Source organism: Suricata suricatta, chromosome 6 (genome assembly GCF_006229205.1).
Source record: "Suricata suricatta isolate VVHF042 chromosome 6, meerkat_22Aug2017_6uvM2_HiC, whole genome shotgun sequence".
In the NCBI taxonomy this organism is placed as follows: domain Eukaryota; kingdom Metazoa; phylum Chordata; class Mammalia; order Carnivora; family Herpestidae; genus Suricata; species Suricata suricatta.
In genome coordinates, this window is record NC_043705.1 from 139,534,352 (window position 1) to 139,560,695 (window position 26,344).

At 42.6% G+C, this 26,344-nt stretch overlaps 1 protein-coding gene and 1 long non-coding RNA gene across 3 annotated transcripts in view; one reads left to right on the forward strand and one right to left on the reverse strand.

Annotated features, from left to right (window-relative positions):
- Positions 1 to 26,344, forward strand: part of LOC115293284 (catenin delta-2) — a 356,183-nt gene that overhangs the window by 71,104 nt on the left and 258,735 nt on the right. The window lies entirely within an intron of this gene.
- On the reverse strand, positions 3,536 to 13,492 carry LOC115293285. The gene is made up of 3 exons (XR_003909470.1): positions 13,247 to 13,492; positions 5,886 to 5,982; positions 3,536 to 3,631 (listed from the first exon to the last, which is right to left on the reverse strand). It is a non-coding gene; the product is annotated as an uncharacterized LOC115293285 (long non-coding RNA).

A 26,344-nucleotide genomic window follows, 5' to 3' on the forward strand; every position in this document is an offset into this window, starting at 1 on the left:
ACGTGGACAGAGAAGTGAGGACATGGCTTCGCAGCACAGAGGGGGCATGGAGTTTGCTGACAGCGAGAAGAGTTTTGGGGGGTTGGGTGTCTTGGAAAGAGGATGTGCCAGCGCCCTCTGAGTCAGCAGCCTCACTGTCCCTCTGGCAGCATCTGGAAGTGTCTGCCTGTGGTTTTGAGGACCATAGCTCCTCTGTACTTCTTTCATGTTGTTGCTTTTTTAAAGTCAAATATTTACTCTTTCTTAAAGAAGGAAACTATAAAATCTAAAAACAGTGATTTTGGTTTTCAATGAAATAGTTTTAAAAGCTTACATGTTCTTAAATAATGCTTATAGAACCCAAATTTCTTTGGAGTTGTGCTTCGATTGTGCTTTCAGGATTGTTTTTTAAATCTTTTCTCTCACTGCTCTGGAAAGGAAAACAAAAGGCGAGGGAGCACTTTGAAGTTGTTCTGTACATTAAAGAGGATTGCATCTCTGTTTTTCGCTTTCTCTTCAAAAACACAGTGTATTAATTTCCTAGATCTGCCGGAACAAATTGCCACGGAGTCTATGGCTTAGAGTAATGCACTCTTTTCTCACATTCTGGAGGCCAGAGCTCTGAAAACAAGGTGTTCCTGGGGCCTCACCCCCTTCAAGGGCTCTCGGGGATGATCCTTCCTGCCTCTTCCAGCTCCTGGCAGCCCAGGTATTCCTTGTTTTGTGGTTACGCCATTCAGAGCTCTCCCTTCATCTTTGTGCACCTTTTCTCCTGCTTTTCAAAAGCACAGGGGAAAAGGCACATGGAGATACATGATGTCCTTATAAGAAAAACAGTCCTTGGACTGAGGGCCTAAGACTATTCAAGATGATTTCATTTTAAGACCCTTAGCTTAATTACAACTGCAAAGACCCTATTTCAAATAAAGTCACATCCACAGGTCCTGGAGGTGAGGGCTTGAAAGGATATGTTCGGGGCCCCTTTGCACCTCCCTAATAGTAGTTTTCTAATTTGAGACATGATTTGTTTGGGGGGTTCATCATTCTTTTGTGCTCTGGAAAGCCACTTAAAATAATTATATAAATAAATAAAGTTGTTTGAGTTTCAGGGAAACAATGCAGACCATTCTTTAATTGTATATTTTAGTTCATGCACAAGTAATGGATGACTTGGGAATTAAAATGAGATATTCAGCAGTCTACAAATTGTATGTTTCTCTGGCTGACATTAAATCGACTAGAAAACACAATTAGTAAAATGTCTTTTGAAGAAATACATTTTGTTCAGTGCATTCCCCCATGGATTGGCACAAAATAGAATCATGATTAATTTGAAGTCGTGGCAAACTTTAATTCGGGTTGTTTCAAATGGTTGTTTCTCTTGAGTATATAGAGCTGTAGGAGTTTGTGGCTAAGCAGGGAACAGAGAAGAGTTTAAGATGTGTGGGGTAAGGCAGGGAAAGGCTGTTCATGAAATCTCTAACTTGATTAAAACCCTGGACTCTCGTTGAAATCAATGGAATTCATTCATTTGTAGAGCAACGTAGACAGGTGGATTGCATCTTACCTGCCTTATAGTTGAAGGGACTGAGAAGCAAGACAAGTATATAAGACAGTCCAGCGCCAGCTAAGAATCAATGGAGGCAGGATTGAACCCAGTGCTTCTGTTCCTTCCCTGTGTCCGTATGCTCATCTCACTGGCTTGCAGTGTGAGAATACAGCACGAGTCAGAAGCCTGGCTCTTGTTCCCATGTCACCACCAACCCTCCGTGGGTTCTGAGCACTGGTCAAGAGATGGTGCTGCATGAAGAGCCAGGGTCCGGGCCACCTGGCTGGCTCAGTTGATGGAGCATGTGACACTTGATCTCAGGGTCAGGAGTTGAAGCCCCACACTGGGTGTAGAGGTTACCTAAAAATAAAAACTAAAACTAAGAGCCAAGGTTTTAATCTTACCTCTGCTTCTTGCCAGCTGCATGACCCTGAGTCACTTACTTGTGCCTTTGTGCCTTGGTTTCCCCACCTGTAAAATGGGGATGATCTTAGCACCTACCTCGTAGAGTTGTGTGAGGATTAAATGGAGGGATTTAATACTTAATGCACTTGCAGCAGCACCTATGAAGCCCAGCTGGGAAACCTGCTTCCACCCCTGTCTCCCCCTGTGTACATTTGTTTACGTAGCTGGACTTCTCCACTCCCCTCCAGCCCGACGCCATGAGGTCTCTCATTGGTGGGGAAATGCCCTGAAAGGACCAATGCCAATTATGCCCCAAATGTACTTTTTGTCCCTATAGAAGCAGAGACAGAAAAACAGGGCAGAAAATACTTAATTTTTTAAAAATTTCTTGTATATCTGTGGTTCTTGCTTTGTCTCATTCTTTGTCCTTGAAATGCAACTCTCTGTTAGACAAAAATAATCTTTGCTTAAAAAAAACCACAACATTTCCATCAGAGGCTTAAGAGCAAAATTGAACTATAATATTTATTCAGGGAGAAAATAATCATTATGAGACTTGACTATTTGAGTTTATAATCTATTTTCAGATAGATCATATATTATTTAATCTATGCAGCAAGACCATGTTAAATAAACCTTGAGTAAATCTTGTTTCAGGGAAGTTCTTAACATACCATACTACGGTCATTTTTTTTTTTTTTGGTCAACCAGCTTTTTGTGGAAATTGCTTTATTTCTTTCCACATTTGTTTTCTAATTACTCTCCAAAATATGTTTGCAGTTTGATATTGAACGTATTTTTTCCCTACCTTGGACTTGTCTAACAACTGATGAATGTTATATATTTCACTGCGTGTTCACCTGAAATGGGATTTAATAAGGTGGTGGTTTTGCAAGAAAATATTTATAGCAAAAGCTGACATACAGTCAACAAAAATGTTAAAAGGGTCCAAACCAGTCATATAAACTGTCACACATTGACCTAAAGGCTTTACGAACAAGACTTTGATTAATATATATCTTGTAAAAAGTAAGATTTCCGTAAAATGTAAACTGTTGTCTGGAGGATAAGGTGGACCATTGGTGCATATACCAGGAAGGCAACGTTGGCTCATTCCCTAGTTAACATGAGAGCTGGTGAGGAACAGTGGTGGAAGTTGTTATTCAAGGGTTCTCCATATTGGAGAACATCCAATATGTTCTCAAGAGACATATTCATATCAATGGGGAAAAGAGGGAAGATGAGCAGAAGTGGTCATGGTAGAACATGGTAGAAACTAAAAGCAGAAGACAGAAATATCCCCCAGAAAAATCTACGTATTCATCACATTGTGTTTCTTCCCATGCTGAATTTCAAAGTCTTTGTACCCCAAAGGGCAAAACGTCTTTTTAGGGACACTCACTATGAAACATCAGGACGGAGTAAAACTTATTTTTCTAGTGGAAAATATGCACAAAGAGCTAAATTGTGCTGCTTTGTGTTGACATAAGAACAAAGGGGAGCATGTTACATGTGGTGGATGTGAGGTTGTGCCATAGTCCGTTTATCTGTGTCCGAAAGCGCATTTCTCCAGAGCACCGTAGCAAGGAACTACTTACTTTATGGAGATGCTTACTAAGTCTGCATAAGTCCCGTTGCACCGCAGGAATCAGGTGAAAAGCAATTTCATCCAGTGAAAAGCCACTGAGCTTCTGGCTCCTAATAAAATCAAAAGCAAAGTTATTTTTAACAACGACGTCTGAGTTTCCTTGGATAAAGAGAGGGACTTCTCTTCAGGGGAACAGCTGCCCCTGGAACGAGGGGGACACATTTTTTCACCTGGAGCAGAGAGGGAGGCTCCTGGAGGTGGCCAGGCTTACACCTGCAGTGTAGATCACCTGTGCGCCCACCTGCGTCACCAGTGTGGTCAGGTTGTAGCCCGGTCACTACCTGCGTTGACAGGTGTGCATATTAATAATTACAGTGATTTAAAAATGATGCTTTCATGAATGCATGGGCTGCCAAACCTGTAAAGGGGTATATGGTCAATGTTTTATGTTCTGTGGACCAAAAGATAAATGGTGAATAGTACATGGCTAGGGCAAAATTATTATTAATGAAATCCAAAATATAACAATAAAATGTTAATAATGTTTGTAATAATGTTTGAAAGAGCACGAGCAGGGAAGAGGCAGACAGACAGGGAGACACAGAATCTGAAAACAGGCTCCAGGCTCTGAACTGTCAGCATAGAGTCTGATTCTGGGCTCAAACTCACGAACCATGAGATCATGACCTGAGGCGAAGTCAGAGGCTTAACGGACTGAGTCACCCAGGTGCCCTGTAATATAGGCCTTTCAATAAGAATGAGGCTATTTAGGAGAGATAACATTTTGCCTAAGTTGAGTTCAAAGTTAGTGTTCTCTACCATCAAATCTATTGTAAGTGTTCATTTGTAGAAGCCATTTTTTACCTCACAAGCCATACAAAAGCAGGAGGTGGCCCAGATTTGGCCCAGAAGCTGACCCCTGCTCTAACACTGTGGATTTTATGTGTTCATGGGCATAATTCTAGGACTCTTCTCTAAGATGTAACAGGAGATTCTTTGCCTAAATGTGTTTTAGTAAGCTAGCCCTTTCAGTCGGAGTGATTAAAATGAATTTCTACGATATTTTTATGAGATGCATTCTGTCTAGCACATAGATAGAATTCAAAAGTCCATGGTCTGATTAGATTAGCCCAATTTTGTTTTCCAGCTGGGGAACACCCATGAGTAGTAAAATCAGTTTAGAGCATTTGACCAGCACTTAAAAGAATGAGGAGGGTAGCATAGCATAGCATGAATAATTACAATTACCATAGTAAAGGAGGTTTGGTTTGCTGTTTTGGGAAAGGGGTGCCAGACTTTGTGTGTGTGTGTGTGTGTGTGTGTGTGTGTGTGTGTGTGTGAGAGAGAGAGAGAGAGAGAGAGAGAGTGTGTGTGAGCCTAAGATATATTTTTATGATATATTTTAAGATACATGTGGGGGTGGCTGGATGGCTCAGTTGGTTAAGATCCAACTTCGGCTCAGGTCATAATCTCACTGTGGGTTCGAGCCCCACATCAGGCTCTGCGCCGACAGCTCAGAGCTGGGAGCCTGCTTCAAATTCTGTGTCTCCCTCTCTCTGTGTCCCTCCCCTGCTTATGCTCTGTTTCTCTCTCTCTCTCCCTCAAAAAACAAAAACAAAAATAAACATTAAAAAATTTTAAAAATATATACAAAACATTGAGGACTATTTACATTTCCCAAAGTAACATATTAAAAAAAAAAAAATACAATCTCCTAGATGCTGGCCGAGAAACATTATCAAACCCCTCCACCTATTAGATGCTAAAAAATTATGTCATTATTGATGGCTATGAAATATTTTGAGTGTGGAATGGTGTTTTCTGCTGTAGACAGTGAGAGATCAGATGAAGAAATGACATATTTCTGTAGGAAAATAACCTTGTGTTGCTGTAAATGTTTTTCTGAATTAATGCACAAATTTGAGCACAAAAATGATCTAAATTCTCCCTCTGTGAATTTTGCAGGAATTGGTATTTTCAAAGTGATCACCACTTGTCTTTATTAGCAAATGGAAATTGTAGCTGTGAAGAAAATTAGTTCTGTAATATTTTAGGTGGCATTCTGCGAACAGCTTAGGCCTTTGTATTTACACAGTTAGTCTTCTCCCCAGTAAGTCCTTTTCTCCTTATGTTGAGTGGGGTGGGTCATGTCTCAGAATGAAGTCACTTTTCTCTATATTTCAGCCTTTCATTCACTTCTCATTCAGCCAGCCCTTGGTAGGGATGCAACTGGTAATTGGACCCAGATTTGCAGATGACATGAGTTTCTCAAAGGAATGACACGATCCTGTCCCATGGGTAATCTAAGCCAACTGTCCCCTCTTCGTTTGAATATAAAATATGTCAGAAGGGCAGTGGGCCCACCTGGTAACAGAGATCAGTGTCCGGATGGAAGGAGACAATATTATCAGTATCAGTGTTACCTCATCATCTTCACAGGTCTCTGAAGAGTAGATCATAACTGCGGAGAAAGCAAAGAGGTAAATGTTGAGTAAAGCAGGAATTTAAATCAAATGAAAACAATAAAAAAAACCTCTTTCCTCAGCCTACTTTTAGCCTTTAAAGCTAACTACTAGTAAAATTGTCAAATAATTCACTATATGTGATATTTTATGTGATAAGTGAGTGTGCATGATTATCTAGATTTCCTATAATAATATATATGTATATACATACACTTGTATATACAAATGTGTATATGTATATATACATAAATAATTGTACATATGTGTATAAATGTGTAAATTTATTGTATACATATAAAATTGTTTGAATTGTGGTGCCTTAGTGGATAGTAAAATACTTTCGTTGGTCAAGAACAGTGTTCTGGGCGCCTGGGTGGCTCAGTCAGTTAAGCAATTGATTCTTGGTTTGGGCTCAGGTCATGATCCCGTGATTCATGGGTTTGAGCCCCCCGCCAGGCTCTGTGCTGACAGTGTAGAGCCTGCTTGGGATTCTCTCTCCCTTTCTCTGCCCCTCCCCTGCTCTCTCGAAAGAAAGAAAGAAAGAAAGAAAGAAAGAAAGCAAGCAAGCAAGCAAGCAAGCAAAGTATTCTGAAAATAATTTAATGGCATAAAACAGAGTAAAGTAGGACAGACAAAAAATAACCTATCAAAAGGCAGCAAGCTACCTTGGGGCACCTGGGTGGGTTAGTTGGTTAAGCATTGGACTTAGGCTCAGTCATGATCTCCTGGTTCATTGGTTTGAGCCCATGTGCTGACAGCTAGCTCAGAGCCTGGAGCCTGCTTCAGATCCTATGTCTCCCTCTCCCTGCCCCTCCCTCACTCATGCTCTGTCTGTCCCTCTCTCTCTCAAAAATAAATCTTAAAATTTTTAAATAAAAAAGGCATCTGCCTTAATGAGGGCACCTTACTTTCCCTCTTAATTATGCATTCATTTATGTGTGTGCCTGGGTCTGTATGCACTGAACTGCAGTGTAAATAGTTCATGTTGTGGCTCATTACTAAAAATTTTTGAAAAACATTGCTATAGTCATAGTGAAAGCAATGATTCACATGTTTCTCTTACTCTTATAGGTATTAATTTTGTTAAGTTTATTTTTGAGAGAGAAAATGCACAAGCACAGGAGGGACAGAGAGAGCAGGAGAGAGAGATCCCAAGCAGGCTCCACACTGTCAGCACAGGACCTGAGGTGGGGCTCGAACCCGTGAAACGTGAGATCAAGACCTGAGCTGAAATCAAGACTCAGATGCTTACCCGACTGAGCCACCCAGGCACCCCCAGAGACTTCTTGTTTTACTGCCAAGTGCCAGAGAATTATAATTAGTAGATTACTTCCTGGAAATGCATCATACAATTTAATGGAGATAAATATTTTTATGTTTGGTTCCACATGGCATTCACTCAAACTATTATTTGGTTAGTTTTTTCTATCTGCTGGTTATGGTAGCTTTCCTATCTGCTATTTTAAGCTTTTTTACAATAACAAGGCTGAAGATTGGATTACAGCAATCCAATAATGCCATGCAAAGAAAGTCTACAAGGATAATGTTAAACACTGATTTAGGGAGAAAAGAACTTGATCCTTGCCTGACACTGATTCGAATGAATGGCACCCTGTGTTGAAGCAAGGATCCTGTATTTTTTAATGAGCATTACATAACCTGTTGTCTCCCTGTTGACTAAAATTCCAACTAGCCAGAAATCTGACACTGCAAAAACATGAGAATTCTCACAGTTCGAATAGTACAGTGGCTGGATTTTTTTTTTTTTACCATATTCTTTTCCTTTGTACATAGAGGACTTATAAAAATACAGTAATACATCTGACAGGTTGCACTGATGCTATGTGTGGTATTACAACAATTGCTATTAGCTGATGTATATTAACTACATAGGAATGCAGTATTTACTGTGTGGGTCTCTGGGTATATAGATTAGTAGCGGCTTGCTAGGACTTTAGAAATAAGGTAGCAGCGAAAATCCTACCATACTTGCACTTTGTGTTTGTGAGCAAGATAAAAAGAGCCCCATCGGGCCTCCCACTAGGGAAGTTCTGCTAGTGGGAACAAATTCTAGTAAATTCCAACATGAATCAAAGGTGAACTCAAAATTGAGGACTTAGATACAAATTTTACTCCAGTTCATCGTGCAGGATGTGTGACTAGGGATTGAGAAGTGATGAAGTGTAATGTGTCTGAATGTCAATGTTTTACAAACTTGGCAACTTTTGAAAAGTTGTTAGGAGATTAACATTCCCGAGATGAACATAATCATGCAATCCAAGGATCCACATTCTACAATTTATAATGACTAGTATAATTTCTGTATTCTGTAATTCATAAGTAGCCTTCTAACTCTTTGCACATTTCTGCCTTTTGGCTTATGTAATGTGAACATAAATATTGATGATGTCATACATTTTCTGAGGGGGAGGGCTTACTCCTGTAAAAATCATTCTGCAGGGTTGCGAAGTCTAGAGAGGAACTCTGGCGGCAAATTCAAAAAGAGACACCTTTTTTTGTTAAGTATTTACAATTATGCCAAATGTATATTGTGAACCTCATGTAGATGTAGTCTTTGTTGAGATCAGAACACCGGTTTCTTAGTATTAAACTTTCAAATCCATGTCCATTCTTTCGACCCTCTTACAATACTATGAGCTAAGTATGTGCTGTGGCCCAGTTGAATATAAGGTATGGACACAACATAAATTTAGGTTGAAATTCTTAAGTGAGGAAGCAGGGTGCCCTTTTCAAACTGAATACTATTTTGGTCAAGATAAATAAATCGGAGAAAATACTTTTCCAGCATTCCCGTCATTGCACAGAATAGATTTAACATTTTTTTCAGATTTAAGAGCCCCCAGAGTGTTGTAAAGTTGCTTTGTTATATCTCTCAAGTTTTGGGAACAGGGAAAGGTGAGTGAATCAGCATCACGTGCTGGGGTGGGCATTGTTCTAAGCACTTTCTCTCCCACGCCTCCCTCACTCTGCATGTCTGTAGGTTAGATATTAGTGTGTCCCCATTTTGCAGGTGAGCAAGAAAGTCCCTATCTCTTGCCCCTGGTCTCGCAGCCATTAAGTAGAGAACCTGAACTCAACCCAAGGCAGGTTGCCTTCAGAGGCCATATTCTTAGGTATGGTGTATTTTTTTTAATGAAACGGTTTGATGAAAGAAAAGGAGCAAAGGGAGCATGGATGCCATGACTGAAATCAAGACAGGTCCATTTCGGTATCTGACATCCCAAACCTCTTCAGACACCTGTGAGTGTGCTACTGGAAGAGTTGGCCCCAGGACTGAAGCGTGAAAGGGTTAGTGTGCACATCGTTCACTGTTGGGGAAATCCTATTTCAAAAGAAACGAGCTCATAGTTTTGAAGAAATAAGTACAAACCAAAGGAACTATTCACAGGACCCATGTCCTCTAAATGGCTGAAGACTGATGGTGTGGAAAAATACATAATGTGATGATATAAATGAGCCTTTGTTATGTACTTTGTATTCCATCAAGTGTAAATGGTGTGGCCATGCTTCCCATGCAATCGTTGTTATTTTTAAGTTGTTCCTTTGGTGACTGAGAGAATTAATTAGGTACCTTACTGAAATGACTCTAAGCTCAGTCATTTTTTTTTTTTTTTTTGCTTTATGTTTCTGCTATTCCTCGGGAAAAGAAAATACAGAAATGTTTGAGATAAGGGACACATGTCTGTGTCTCCTGGAATCCCTGGGCTTTCCAGAAAGACGCTGATGTCAGGCAGGTCTAAACCCCCACTTCAGACAGCGTCTCTGAATCCCGCCTCCTGCCCCTGGTGGGACCTCCTCAGAAGCGGTGTCTTCTTGGGTTTCCCCACCGTAGGTTTGACCCACCTGCTTCCCTTATGGTTCTCTTATTTTACATTTTTCTGCATAACAGCGGGCTTCGCTCACTCTTTTCAAGGCTCATCGTCTTATCCCTTAAATGATGCTGTCACTTCCCTTTGTTTATCTTTTTATTTTACTATAATTTATTGTCAAATTGGCTAATACACAGTGTATAAAGTGTGCTCTTGGTTTTGGGAGTAGATTCCCGTGGTTCATCGCTTACATACAATACCCAGTGCTCATCCCAACAGGTGCCCTCTGTCATGCCCCTCACCCATTTTCCCCTCTCTCCCACCTCACCCCCATCCACCCTCAGTTTGTTCTCTGTATTTAAGTCTCTTATGTTTTGCCTCACTCCTTCTCTGTTGTACCTTTAAAAGTTGCAAACTCAGAGTGAGCAAAATGCCTCATTCTTTCTTCCGGATAACAAATAGAAATGATGAAGGTCTTGGTTAAAATGTTAAAACAAAAACAAGAGCAAACTTTCGTAATAGTGAAATGTTTATGCAAAATATAATGGGCCACTGGAACTGAAGATTCTCCTTTGAATCCAGTGATTTTTGTTATTAGGACAGATTTGCAACACTTGCAAAATGTATTTGGTCCCATTAAATCTCACTAAGTATTTGCCATTTCAGCACCCGACCTGAAGGATGGCTCTCTCTCATTGTTAATTGGTCTCCCGCAAGGGAGCGTTGGAGGAAGAACCAAGTTGCTTAGGGTCTCTCAAGTTAATAAACTCATCCAAAAGGTCTCATTTATTCTGAGTCCTAGTGAATAACTAATGGCATCTAGTAGCGGCATGATTTGAGACAGCAAATGGCTGTCCCTTGGGGATACAGATCCCAAGTAAACTGTGGAGATATTTTCACACCTCAGCCTAGAAATGCACAGACTAATGAGGTCAAACCCTAGCACCACACGGCACAACTGACCCGTCACCGCGCCCTTGGTAATTATGGAGGGTGAATGCCCTGCTGCTCATGCCCTCAGTGGACAATGGCAGTGTGGAACCTTCCATCAGGTCCCCTCCCTGGGAGGCATGCCCTTCCCAACATCCTCATTCATCGAAAGTAGACCTCACATCATCTGCGTGCATTTGTGACAACTCCTGAGCAGGAGACGTTTGTCTCTCCTTGTGTTGTTCCCCGGAAGAGTTTCGACGTGGGAAGTCAACCCATAATGGCAGCGTCTTTATTAAAATATGTGCAGTGGAAATTATGCTAATTAAGCTGGAGTGTAATTATAGACTAGAAAGATTCTTTGCAGTCTGAATTGAATTGTTGTAGATAAATGTGCATTAACTTAATAGTGTGCAGCTAATTATGAAAAGTAAAGGAGAGGGAGAGAGGTGATCAGTTACGCAATGTTTCAGACTCGCCACTTTCCTAGGCCAACTCTCCCATTGAAGCCCAGGTAGCCCTGTGATGAGAATTCTTCTCTCGTCTGTCTCAGATTTTCAATACCACAATTAAAAGAGCCACTGGTGACTAATTAACCCATTTAACTCTATTTGTCTGTGGCATTCATTACAGCAGAGAGTTAAACGCAGTAATGCTCTGCAGCTTTATGCCCTAGTCCAAGTTTATTTGTGGAGTTAATTCTTCATTCTTTATTTATGCTTTTATGTGCACTTACGATAATTATAAAAATGAGACAAGGATTCATCGCCCCACTGTGATTTGCCATGCTCAACTAAAACTGTATTCTGGGAAATAAATTCTTTTTACTTAGAATTAAAATAAGCTCAAGTGGTCGTCCTGTGGTTCTGTTCCAAAGCTATCAACTCAAATGATCTGAGAGATATAGACGTGATGCTGTGTTTACGCAAAGGAAAAGTCAGTCATTGAATTCTCTCAGCTACAGACTCTGAAGTCCCTCAGTAAGGTGGGTGCCCTGTGCCCATTGATGAGTGTTACCTGAACCAGCTAAGTGAGAAGTGCTGTTTGTAAGCATAGAGAACCCATACCGTGATGGTGAGTGATTTTTCAATGAATTTCCCAATATTTAGTGTCCATGTGTCCTCTGAGCAGAATGGCTTGACACCTACGTGAATACTACCAGCGAGTTTAGAAAACCAAAATCCCAGCAAAGCACTAAGTAACAAAACGTCCTTCATAGAAGGTATGACTATCCAGTAAAAGGAGGGGGCTTGTGTTGTGGGACACCACATCTGTTTCTTCTGTGTTTCCAAGAAACTTTTTTTAAAAATCCCTTTAATTGCTTTTTATAGCTAGAAAACCAGCAAAGATGTGGAGATGTGCCTCACACTTTCCTTCAATTTCCATTTTTTCCCTTTTCTTGTTTACATTGCGTTTGTGTTCTTACACATGGATTGGTCAAGACACTGACAATCAGTGACCCTGAATTTTCACCGGAACTTCCTACATCATTTCTGACCTATCTGCAGTGTTCTTTAGAACGTTTCGAGCTACTTCTGTTTTGACTTAATAAAATGTTGCTTCTATCGTGTTGTGACGTTTCTTCTGCCAAGATAGTATTGGTATCCGAAGGTTGTTAAAGCTCGTGATTTAATTCATACACTGTTGAGGGAATCGTGAAGCTGTCCTTGCCTGTGCTGAGACAGTATTGCCAAGTGATTGTAACCCTACTTTCTGGAGACTTGGTGCCAGGTTGGGACCCTAGAGCTACCGGATATTAACTGTGTGACTTTGCCCAAGATGTTAAACTTCCAGCCTCTGCTCCCCGCCTAAGTGAAAACATCATTATCTCGCTCAAAGGAGTATAGCAGCAGTCAGCAAACTACAGCCCACGGACTGAACCTGGCCCACCAACTGCTTTTGCAAATAAAATTTTGGTGGGACATAGCCACGCCCATTTTTAATGTTTATTCTATGGCTGCATTTGAGCTACATGGCAGCACTGATTAGTTCTGACAGAGACTCCATAGCTGGCAAAGCCTAAAATATTGATTTTCTGACCCTGAAGAGAAAAAATTTGCTGATCCCTAGATTAGAATATTAAATTTGTGTTTGTAGATAAAACATATACAAAACACACATGTATATAACATAGGCCTAGAAATGTGTGTGTGTTTACATATGCAGGATGTATATAATGCTGCCAGCCTAATGCTCAGCACATTGCAAGCATTCAATACCTGTTGACAATATTAAATATTATTATGATTCTGTTAAATCTAGTTTTACTTCACTGTCAGAAAATTAGTTGTGAAGAGGATATTCGAAGCATAAGGCCTTTCAATTGATCACAACTAAAATATTTCTTTAAAAGTATTTTCTAAAGATGAGACTTTGCTTATAACTCAAGCAGAGGTTGGTTAGAAGAATAGACACTTTTTTAAATGCATTAGTTTCCTAGAGCTGCCATAAAAAATGACCATCAATTTAGTGGATTAAGACAACAAGTTTGTTTACTCACAGTTTGGAAGGCGAGAAAGCCAAGGTCAAGGAGGCAACAGAGCCAGGCTTTCTCCAAAGGCTCTGGGGGAGGATCCTTCCTTGCTTCTTCTTAGCATCTGGTGGTTGCAATCTTTGGCGTTTATTGGCTTCTAGACATATCACCCGACTTTCCCTGCCTCTGGTCACACAGTGTCTCCCTGTGTCCATCTTCACATCGTCTTCTCTCTGCGAGTATCTCTGGGTCCCAATTTCTCTCTTGTAAGGACACTGGTCATGGGATTAGAGCTCAACCTAATCCAGCATGACTTCATAATTGTATGACATCTGCCAAGACCTTATTTCCAAATAAAGCCCCATTCACAGGTTCTGGAGGTTAAGACATCAATATATCTTACCAACATATCTTGTCAAAAAATGTATTTTGGAGGGACCCCAAATATTGTAATATCAAGTATTTTCAACTCATAATGTCATGTAGCTATCCTTTGGGAAATTGACGCTTATCCCTGGATTTTAGAATCTACCTTAGATGAAAACAAATGATGGAAACAAATATTTCAGTCAGTCATTTTAATGGCTGAGCCTAAGAATTAAAAGACTGATCTTAATTAAAAGAATTAAAGGCACGTTTTTTAAAGGGACGTGTGTGTCTTGTTTCGAGATAAACATGAGGCTTCAGGGGACATGCTGCTATAGGGAATGGCAGATGGATAGACAGACGTGTTCTGAAGTGTGTTCCAAGGAAAGGCAAAATACATATGAAGAGTCTGGAGGGGTTGAGGAGAGAGGCACACAATAATTATAAAGGTCTGGATCCAAGGCTCACACTGGAAAATACAAAAATATTTTAAAAGCAACTCATGATGCTGCCATCGATAATACTGTTGACCTGTTCATGTATTCTCTCAGTCATTTAAATTCTGTTTTCGTGTCCATTCTTTCTCTCTCTTATCTCTCATTGCCCCCACCCTCCTTCACACGCAATGCACTCACACTCACCTTGGGATCATTTCCTGTAGAGATTTGTATCTTGGGATTTTTTTTTTAACTGAATATCATTTTATGAATGCCCTTCCACGTTATTACATATATTGTTTAAACATAATTTTTAATGACTGTAAATATTCTGCTTTCTAGCCATAGCATTCTGTAACTTTTTTTTTTTTATCGTTTAGTTTGAAATACTGAGAAATCATAGAAAAGGGATTTTAGATGTCTTATAAGGTTTCAGAAGTCAGGTTCAAAACCAAATTGGTTGAGATGCAGATGTGGGGTCAGTGTTTAAAAGAAAATTAACAGGGTCACCTGGGTGGCTCAATCAGCTAAGCATCTGACTTCAGCTCAGGTCACAATCTCATGGTTTGTGAGTTCAAGCCCTACATCTGTGCTGACAGCTCGGAGCCTGAAGCCTGCTTCAGATTCTGTCTCCATCTCTCTCTGCCCCTCTCCTGCTCACTATCTGTCTCTCTCTCTGTCTCAAAAATAAATAAACATTAAAAAATTTAAAAAGGGGTGCTTAGGTGGTTCAGTCGGTTGAACATCTGGCTTCGGCTCAGGTCACTATCTCGTGGTTCATGGGTTTGAGCCCTACATCGGGCTCTGTGCTGACAGCTCAGAACCTGGAGCCTGCTTCAGATTCTGTGTTTCCCTCTCTCTCTCTGACCCTCCCCTGTTCACGTTATCTCTCTATCTCTCAAAAAAATTTATTTTTAATTTAAAAATTAAAAAAACTATCTAAAAGAAAATGGACAGTAGTCATCCTCAAGTGGAAGAGGGCCTTTCTGGTCATGCACATATTTAAATTATTCTACAATCTGGGTTCACATATCAGGTGACAGTTGGACTGGATGGCTGTACCCAGATGTCTCTCACCTCTGAAATGATAGGTTTTTGTAGGAGCTGTCAGACATTCCTTCTGGAGCACAGCAGGCTGTATGCACATGGATTAAGTGACTCTGATGGGAAATTTTTTTTCAAGGAACAAGTTTTCTAAAACCTGTATTGTCTTATTTATTTATTTATTTATTTATTTATTTAGAGAGCACAAGTGGGTGAGGGGCAGAGAGGAGAGACAGAATCCCAAGCAGACTCCATGCCACCAGTGCAGAGCCTGATGTGGGGTTCAAACCCACAAACTGTGAGATCAGACCTGAGCCGAGATCAAGAGTCAGCCGCTTAACTGACTACGCCATCCAGGTGCCCCTGAAGTCTGTGTTGTTGGAAGGAGTAGAAGAGGAATCACAAAACCCCGATCTTGAATGTCAGATGCACCTGTGAAACTGGGTGTCTTTCATAGATGCACTTGATCAAAGTAGCTTGCACGTGGGATCCATTCTAGCACACCTGATTTCTTGTTTAACTGAGGCGTTGGACGTAGAGTTTTTTTATTATTAAGTAGTTGTCTACCATGACTGGTCTGGGTAGTCACTGAGTTGTTTTACATGTTGTAATCCTAGTATTTCAATTTCAAGTTGACTTTCAGGAAGGAAGATTGTGCGTCCATTCAGTTGCCGAGCAAGCTACAAAACCCAGTACATCCCCTGCCTCCCCTTTCTTTCTCTCTCACCAGAACTAGTGGTGGGTTGGAAAGACCAAAGCCTGCAGCGGTTCCCACCTTCCCACATCTGCCTTGGGGCCTCAGGAGCCCAGAGGCTTTGCCCTCAGGGAGTCCTGCAGTCCAGAGTTTGGGAAACAGATGCCCATGGTTTGTTCCGAGGGACCATAAGGGCTGCTTTTGTGCCTGAGACGGAAGCCAAATAAAAATGCTAAGTGATTCTGTCCTTCAGAGAGTTAACTGTTATTTTCAGCTGGTGGATTTTGTAACTAGGTATTTGTCAGTCTCCATTTCTAACCAGCCAGGAGGACACTGGGCAGCTCGCCAGCCGCTGAGCAGTGTCAGCGTGCAACAAGTCACAGGCTATCCTGCTGGCGGGCCCTGGCGGAAGGAAGTCCCAGAATATACAGGAGCTCAGCCCCATCCCCTCTCCCGCTCCAGGACAAAGCCAAGAGATCTCACCTGGAGGAGCGTATAAAAGGCCAGAAGGGACCCCACACCCATGACCCTATTTCTAATGTGTAATGCGTCATTTGCCTCTACATTGAGAGCCTTCTTTTTAATTAATTAAAAAAATTTTTTTTCAGAGAGAAGGAAACCACCTTGAGTCCCTGCTGGGCCAAGGTGAAGTGTAAGGACATACGTGCGCGTGCGTGACTGTGGCCCTGTGTCATAGTGAAAATGCCCCCCCCCCACCCCCCGCCATCGCCTTGCATACAGAGCAAGATTCATCCCTCCAAGTTGTGTGAGCCAATGACAGGTGAAATATTTAGAGTCCTGGTCTTGGGCTGGTTTCAATGAGAGAAATGTCAGGATTAATTTAATACCCGTTATCCAGATAAAGGCCAGCTAACTCCTCTGTTACACTTTTCTGATAATACCAGATTTCATGTTACTTCCTTCCCGATCACCTGTAACATAATAGTCCTTAGTTGTCGCCTTTCTTTTTTTCAGATTTCTAGCTATCCCCTTTTTACATATTAAAAATCCACATTACATGACATTTGAAAATATTTTTCTCTTTCAAAGAAATTGGGGTATTGATTCTTGGGTTTTCACCTGAGACCGTGTGTGTGTGAGAGCCTTTCCTTACTATGTAAATTAGATCCATCAGAAGAAATAACAGTTTTAAAACGTGTCATTATTACGGCATTACAGCAATAACTTGTTATTTAGTAGCATCTTATGGGCCAGACCTTCCAAAGAGGTCTAACTACGGGGCTGTATCACTTCGTACTTGTAAGCATTGCTTGAGGGAGCCTGTTGAATACACACTTGTGTACCTGCCGTGTGTCTTCTCATTCTGGTCTTTGTTTTCTACCTTTCACTCCCAGCTGCAGGCCTCTCTCACCAAATATGAGACGCACCATCCTGGGAAGGGCTGAGGGTTTCAGAATTCTTGGGTCAGTGTTTTCAGTAATTAGTGTGAAGAGTAACCTTGGCCGAAACAAAGGCAGGGGCCTGAGAGCACTGTAACAGAAGCTGGACTGTGTGCTGGGGTCACCGGCTCCCGCACAACGCCCAGCCGTCACCTCGAAAAGTAGTGGCTTCAAACCGCGATGGACCACAAGGTCCGGTTCTCTGGTAAAGTGGGCTTCGCTGGGTGGTCTTCCCCTGGGGGGTCTCCTAGGATGCGTGATGGCCTCACAGAACTGGACATCCCAGGGGAGGACAAATAATGTTCCTTTTATCCTTCTGAGTTGTTGGCTGACACAGCCCTCCTGCCCTGTAATAAAATATAGATTTTTTTAAGTTTATTTATTTTGAGGTGGGGGAGAGGATGAGTGGGAGAGGGGCAGAGAGAAAAGGAGACGCAGAATCCCAAGCAGACTCTGCGCTGTCTGCACAGACCCCATCGTGGAGCTCAGACTCATGAACCATGAGATCATGGCCTGAACCAAAATCAAGAGTCAGATACGTAACCAACTGAGCCACCCAGGTGCCCCGAAATACAGTTAGCAAGACAAAACCAAGTTCATTACCTTGTGTGCTCCGTGCTCACTTCAGCAGCACTGCACTGAAATGAACGTGCATACTCAGGTACACCTGGGAGATCCCCAGGGAAACTAAGTCCCCAAGGTGACCCACGCCCCCAGGCTCACGCACCATCTTCAGCCGAAGGCAAGGAGAGATGATGGGTGGGGGGAGAAGCGCTTGGCAAAGGGCGGGCGGGGCTGGGGGGCACCAGGAAACACATGCTGAACTAGGATGAGGTCTGTGATGCAGACCAACGTCCCTGTCTTCTCCACTGATCAATTCCTGGTCACTTGGAGTCATCCTCTCTTCCTGGCACAGAGAGGGAGACTTAACAAATAGAAATGTCCCATATAAATGTACATTTCCCTTAGGAAAGGGTGACGTCTACTCTGTTTGCAGAACTTCTCCTGTGTCTGCACTTTCTCAAAAATGAGCAGCTCAAATCAGCTTTCTGCCAAGGAGGCCTGCTGTTGTGAGGTGGCGCGTCCTGCTTCCCTTCGGCCCCCGAGGTGACACTCTCACGTGCGCAGTTGGCACTGGATGCCGTCTGGAAGCCAGGCCGGGCGGCTGACCAGGGCGCCCACTCCGTGGGGCCTGGGCATCTCCCAGCACAGTGGCTGGGACCCGAGAGGGACCGTCCGAGAGTGAACCTCCCACAAGACCAAGACGGAAGCTGCAAGGCTCCTTACGACCTGGCCCCGGAGCCCTGTTCTGGTAGTGCAGACAGGTCACTGAGCCCGACCAGATTCGGGGAGAAAGGCCCCACCTCTTAATGTGAGAAACAGAGGTGAGGACGGGGCAGGGAAGGAACGGGCAACCTCCTTGTCTTGCTGCTGTATCAAGTATACCCCCATTTAAGAGGTTAGATAGAGGATTCTCAGTTTCTCTTACTTTTTTTATGTCATAAATATACACTCACTGTACATAATATATAATATATATACGTTACATTTGTGTATGTAAGTTTGTGTATAGATGTACGTGTATATATATGTGTGTGTATGTGTACATATATACATACATGTATGCCCACTAAGAAGCGAGATTTTTCAGAAATTGTCTCCTGTGACTGTGGGGTTAGCAAGTCTTAAATCTGTAGGACAGGCTTGTAGGCTAGAATCTCAGGCAGGGGCTGATACTGCAGCTCTGAGAATTTCTTTTGGAAACCTCATATTTACTTTTACAGGCGTTCATCTGATTGATTGGATGAGGCCCACTTACTATGGAAGGTGATCTGAAGTTGACTTAAAGTCAACCAGTTGTTGATACTAACCACATCCACACAGTACTTTCAGGGCGACACTTGATTCAGTGACTGGGTACTGTCGCCTAGCCAAATGGACATGTGAAACTAACCATCACAGGGGCTATAGAAAGGACACACCAGTCCATATAGTTGTGACACGTGGAAGGCAGGAGAGAGACCCAAGAATCTTTTCCTTGGCAGATCTTCTGTACGCAGAGGGAAATCAGAAGCAAAAAGAAAAAAATATATATATATGTATGTATGTATGTATAAATAAATGAAAAGATTATAGAACATGCACAGAATGTTTCTGTTTAACATTAGCCAAAAATTTATAAAATATAAAAATAGGAAGGTTTTTAAATATGGCCTAAAACTTTTTTTTAATGTTTTTAATTTCCCAAACTTCAGAAGCACGACTGCCCTTTGTCTTGATCACGGTGCAGACTGTCCTCCTTACTCTATCCTGTATCTCAGGTGCTCTGACCTGCTCCAAAGCTGAGAAAACAACTTAATGGGTTTTGTAAACTCTTCCATTAAAAAAAAAATCAGTGTGTGTGTGTGTGTGTGTGTGTATGTGTGTGTGTACACACGCGCATGCATGTGCACGCACGAAAGTGAAAAGAGCAGAGGAGGTGAAATGTACCATGATTGGGTCATTTTATTTACATAAGGAATTAGCGATGAACAGATTCCCTTGTCTGGGGGAGGAATTGGAACACACAAGTCTTTAAGAATTTCCTGTGTGACCTTGAATCATGGGCCTACCCAGCATTCGCTTGTTGTGCTGTGGTGACAAGTTCACGTCTTAAAGGGCTTCTGGGCAGCCAGATGGAGGCCACCGTGTTTCAGGGGAGAAAGAGGAGGAGAGCAGGCCCACGCCAGCCCCTCCGCACGCTCTCAGCTGCGCCAGCTCCCCAGCCCAGGTGCGCTGCCTGTCTGTCGCCGGCCTCGCCTGCAGACCTCATTACAATGCAGCATATGCCGGCTTCCCTGATGGGAAGGGTTTTGCTGCTCTGATGTCTGGGGTTTATGAGAGGAAATCTGTTAAGCCTGAGGTCTGAGACTGGCTTCCTGCCGTCACAGGACAGGGCTCGTGGAAGCAGCCCAGAAAGCATCTGACTTCCAGTGAAATCTAAGTTTGATTGAGACACCAGATCAGTGGAGAAGCATTATTCACCCCAGGAACATAACGACTGAAAATACCGCACTGGCTCTCTTCTTTGACAGAAGAGCATCTGGCAGGGTAATAGGAGAATGACGAAGAGGCTGAAAAACGTGAGAAGAGTTATTGAGTGCAGGGATTCCCAGATACCTCTTCTTGCCAATCTGTGCTCAGACTGCAGAGCTATGTGCAAGGAGCAAGCATAAAATAGTCATCCGTTCTCGCAACAGTTTGAGGGAGTGCTAAGAAGGCATGACGCGCCAGAGAGGGCCTGTCAGCCCGCAGGTGCCCACTAGGGTGGCTAATGAACTCCTGGGATGTCCCACCAACTGACACATGTGGTCCTCCGTGCCTCCTGCTGGGCTGACAGCTGTTCATTCACTTAGGTGTGTGAAACACAGTAAGAGAGGTGACTACCATAGTGTCCTCTTCACGCTCCCGGTTCTAGACCAGAACTCACTAGCGTCCGGTAAAAGAAATCTGCTCTGCCTCTTGGCAGCAGTATCCACAGGGAGTCAACAGAGTCCTATGTAATATGACCAGAAAGATTCATTTCCTATGATCTTTGTCGGACACCATCAGACATATTCCCTAAACCAGTAGTTCTCAGCAGGGGGTTGGTGTTGCCCACCCCTGGGGTACTTAGCAATATCTGGAGATATTTTGGGTTGTCACAACTGAAGGGGATGCTATTGGTGTGTAGTCATTAGAGGTCAGAGATGTTGCTAAACATCTTACGACGTTAGGAAACCCACCCCCTTTTCCAGCCAAGAATATTCCAAAATATCCATAGCCCCAAGGTTGAGAGACTCTGCCTTGCTCATGTGTCTTGTTCCTCTTACCTCCAGCCTCAACCTCCCCAATGGAAGCTTCTACGGCCAGGGATCTTATGTTATTCACGATAGTTCATGGACATTCAGGAAAAACTCAGTGAACAAACGAGTGAATGAGCAAGCCCAGGGAGGTATGGTAGGCTATCGAGCAAGTGACCGTTAAGTTAGCGCTTACATGGTATTTGCGTATGCAGTATTGTGTTCTATCGTGTTCCTGTTTTTATCTTTGAGATGTTTTTCTCCTGGCATAATTTCATTTGTTCACTATGTGCCTGACTGTATGTAAGCCAGTGTGCCAGCCCCCAGGAACAATCCAATGAGTTCCAAATCGCATGACACCTGTCCACTGGAGTTTACTTCCCCGGTGGAGAAAACCACCACGAACCAATTAGACAGACAAGTGTGAAATCTGAGTGGGACAAGCGTGATAGGTTCCATTTGCCTGACACAGAAGAAGCCTGAGAAGCGTCCATACTGCCAGGAACTCGCATCTTCTCCAGAGGGGTGTGGCCCACAGATGATGTCTCAAGTCTCTGTGTTAACACACCAGCATCGCCTGTGGATGTCAACTACTTTGTCATCAGGAAAGAGCGTTTGCAGTTCTTAATTCTTTTTTTTTTTACCGTTTTTATTTATTTAGAGAGAGAGAAAGAGAGCATGAGCAGGGGACAGTCAGAGAGAGAGGGAGACACAGAATCTGAAGACCGGCTCCAGGCTCTGAGCTAGCTGTCAGCACAGAGCCTGACACGGGGCTCGAACCCACGAACTGTGAGAACACGACCTGAGCCAAAGTCAGACGCTCAACCAACTGAGCCACGCAGGCGCCCCCACAGGTCTTAATTCTTGAGCAGAATTGCATTTCCCAGCAGTTGGGACATGGCCCACGTTAGTGATGGAGGAAGGGAGACTGCCAGGCCCGTGCAGGGACCTGCACACCGTGCCGAGGGAAGAGGCAGGGGCCAGCCTACGGGGCTGTTCAGGAGCACAGGGCTGTGCGTGACGGAGTACAAGTGGAGAGTTTCTAGAAGGCCAGTAAGATGTGGTTTGCTTTGGAACCGTGCAGTAGTGTTGGGGTGCAGGATAAACTGGGGGTGGGGATTTTTCCAGGCTGGAGGGAGCCCATTAGGAGATTTCATAGTTTCCATAGCAAGAGATTTAATGGGTCTGAGGACCATGGCTCCAGCAATGGGACTGCTTTGGAAAATGTATTTACAGTTCTCTTCTCTGGTGGCACTCGGCGAGGTGAGAGAGGGGGAGGAGCTTAGATAGCATTCTCTTATTGGCAGCGTTATTTTTTCCCAATAGCTGCTAAAGGAGCAATCCCTTATAAATATTTGTGTTCCTCCAAGGTAACCATGCCTGCCCTTCCCTTCATCAGCATCCTACTACATTGGGTAACCTTGATGTTCATAGCAACTCTGTGGATTTGGCATTTCAGAGAAAATGAGACAAGACTGAATTTTTCTTTGTGTTATAATAGGGTGATTTTAATTCTAAGAGTCATTTCCCCAAAATATTTGGGGCATCCCCAGCTGCTACACAAACATGAAAAATACCTGTATTCAAAGATGATTGTCACACACTTCCTGCCTAAAGTTCTGGTTAGGTTGTGTGTGAAACCTACAAATACAAATTGTGCTTTCTGGGAAAGATGTTCTGAAATAGGAAGAGGAGACCTAAATGTAGCAGAAAGGAGCCTGGGAATCCTTGGTGCAGTTGGGATGGCTTATTCTCCTGAAAGTAAATTTTCCTTTCGCCCCCCCCCCCCCGCATTGCTGATTCAGGACACTTTCCCCTCTTCTGTCTAACCATCAGGGATGTATTAAATCACGCAGTAGGAAGTAAACTTGAAATCTCAGATATTCCAGAGACTCAGAACATAAATCGGTCAAGGCACATTTAGAAAAACTCATGGAGTCTTTCTATGCATATAGAATAGGGGATGAAGAAAAGGTATTTAAAACTGATCCACAAACGTCTAGCTCTAGTGTTGTCCAGAATACAAATTTTAAATAACAACAACTTTCTAAGCCACTTGACTCCACTCTGGGAAATGAAGATACTCAGCAGAATTGGCAGTGTTCCTCACCGAAAGTTAGTGCCTTCCGCAGTTTATATCCAGGCTGTCAAAATGTGTGTAATATTTCAACCAATTAGAATTACTTCTCAAACCTGTAAAGGGTTTTTCTAACTTAGGAAATATTTTATAGACCTTACAGACTTCTACTTGAAGGTAAAAAAACTCTAGACCACATCTTCTGCTTATTTTTGTATCCACCTGCATAGAATGTGAATCTGAATGTTCTCATTACTTGAGGAAATACACACTTCCCATGATCCTAGTGGATACAAACCTTCCTGGAGGAAGTCTGGACCGTAGTCTGGACCTCTGATGCTTATTCAAATGGAAGTCAAACAGTCCCTGAAGAGGAGGAGAAACTTCGAGTGTGCTTGGTTCTGTTATGCCAAAGAGAACAGTGTCCTTTGCACTCCATCCTTATTCCTCCTTTGTGCCCACCCAGATTTCACCTTCCTTAGCCATCCCTGAGGACCATAGCTGTAGATGGGTGGGCTCTGCTTCATGCAACAGGCACGCGCTGTAGACTCATTGAAAGTCAAGCTGGTTCTCGGGCTTCCTTTCAACAAATTGGGAGGGCGCCTGGGTGGCTCCATCAGTTAAGAGTCTGACTGGATTTCAGCTCAGGTCATGATCACATGGTTCATGAACTTGAGCCCCAGGTCAGGCTTTGCACTGACAGCACAGAGTCTGCCTGGGATTCTCTCTCTGCCCCTCCTTGTTTGCGTGTTCTCTCTCTTTCTCTTGCTCTGTCCCTCTCTCTCTTTCTCTCTCTCTCTCTCTCCAAATAAACACATAAACTTAAAAAAAATTGGACAAGTCTCTCAAGCTCTCTGAACCTCAGTCTCCTTACCTATAAAATAGAGCTAATCATAGTCCCTGCCTCCCAGAGTCGTGTGGAAGAAGACTTAATTGGCCACTAACATTTGTTGAGCAACTACTAAGGCTTAGCACTCTGAATATTAAAGTTGGATGATTTGTGTAAATTTTACAAACCCAGTCAAGACTTTAGCTTATTAGGTTTATACATGCATCAGTTTCTGAATCCATTAATTAGAGGGCATCTTGCTGGGCATAGTAGGGGATTTTGATAGAAATACTAAATAGTTTTGGCACAAGATAATATATTATACCCATAAATACAAATAAATGAATATACTGAAGAAACAGATACGTATTTTATTATCAGACCTTGTTTCAAGAAAATATGTTTTTAATTCCAACCAGCAGATTTTGATTGGCATGGCCAATCCCTATGGAAAATTTAAAACAGGAAAACACTAAGTGTAGTAGAATAATACAAATTAGGAGAACATTTAATGTCTGGGAAGTGTTATTTATTATACCTCAAACAGCATAAATCTCTATGGACATAAACCTCCAGATGGCCGATTGTATTTGACATCGTAGTCATTAATTGAATGAATCCCCTGTGACTTGCAAAAGCCAGAGAAATACAGAACATAACTAATTTGGAAGGAATTTGGAGAAATGGGCCCAGTGTGGGGCCAAGTACAATTTAGAGACCAGGTCATAAAAGAAAAGAAAGAGATTGTGTTTAGGAACCGGTTGAGGGGAGCCTGGGTGGCTCAGGCAGGGGGCCATTGGACTCTTGATTTTCAGCTCAGGTCTTGTGGTTTGTGGAGTCGAGCCCACACTGTGACTTTGTGCCGCTGACCTAGTGAGGCCTCCTTGGGATCCCCTCTCTCAGCCCCTCTCCCTCTTATACAGGTTCTCAGTCTCTCTTTGTCTCTGTGTGTGTGTGTGTGTGTGTGTGTGTGTGTGTGTGTGTGTCTCCCTCTCTTTCAAAATAAATAAATAAACATTTAAAAAATGGTTGAGAGCCCTTATCTTTCTCTGGGTAAGACCTCTCCTTTTCCATCCCATCCCCTGACTCTGGGTCCTGGAATCCTTACAGTGAGGCCATCTGAAGTTGTAAATGGACTTTGCTTAAACATAAAATATTTTTCTTTACCAAAAAAAATATGCCAAAAGTCAATGGCATAAAATGTCTGTGTGTGTTGCTGATAATTTTAAAATTATATGAGTCTTGATTTAAAAACGGAAAGCAATTACCACTGAAAAACACATAATGGACATGGAGTTAATCCTAAATTAAATGAACTTTACCTTCTTCTAATGAAATCCCCAAGAGACAGACATGCATCCTAACTTCTGGTTGTTTATAAAAATGAAATTGAAAACTGATTGGTTAGAGAGTGCAGCATCTTGGTAAGGAGGGTGGATCTACCTAAATTTTAATTCTGGCTCTATCACTTGGTCTCCGTGATCTCAGGCGAGTTGCTAAAGCTTTCTGTGCCGCAGTTACTGCATCTATAAAATCGGCCTTCTGACGGCACCACTCTGACAGGAATGTGGGATGATGTGGGGAGGGTGCCCAGAGCAGTTGTTAGCACACAGGACGCGCTCAATAAACTGGAGCTCTTAGGACGCTGACTTCTACTCGTACAAACCAAAGGCATCTCAGAGCTTATTGTGAAGTCATATTATGTGAGGAGATATTCTCCCTGATTATTAAATCTATCATTGTCTCTAGAGTTAGTGGATAAAGTATTATCTCCCTACAGTCTCTGATCGCTCCAGTGCAGTTAAAGCCAGAATGAGTTCCTGTAACGTTTATCCGAGAACAGTCTTCAGTTCACAGAGTTCATTTGCTTTCTGTGGCTCTCATGTTTTCTCACGTGACCTCCTTTTCTGCAGTCTGAGTCCATAGAGCCCAACAAAACCCTGGGGAAAAGGCTGGAAATGGGTGTGAAGTTCTCTTAAAATCAAGTTTAACAATCAAGAAAACTAATAGGCAACCAACAGAATGGGAAAAGATAGTGGCAAAAGACATATCAGATAAAGGGCTAGTATCCAAAATCTACAAGGAACTCACCAAACTCCGCACTCGAAAAACAAATAACCTAGTGAAGAAATGGGCAGAAGACCTGAATAGACACTTCTCCAAAGAGGACATCCAGATAGCCAACAGGCACATGAAATGATGCTCAGCATCACTCATCATTAGGGAAACACAAATCAAAACCACACTGAGATACCACCTCACGCCAGTCAGAGTCGCTAAAATGAACAAATCAAAAGACTATAGATGCTGGGGAGGGTGTGGAGAGACGGGCACCCTCCTACACTGTTGGTGGCAATGTAAACTGGTGCAGCCGCTCTGGAAAACAGTGTGGAGGTTCCTCAAAAAACTATCCCTAGAACTCCCTTATGAACCAGCAATAGCATTGCTGGGGATTTA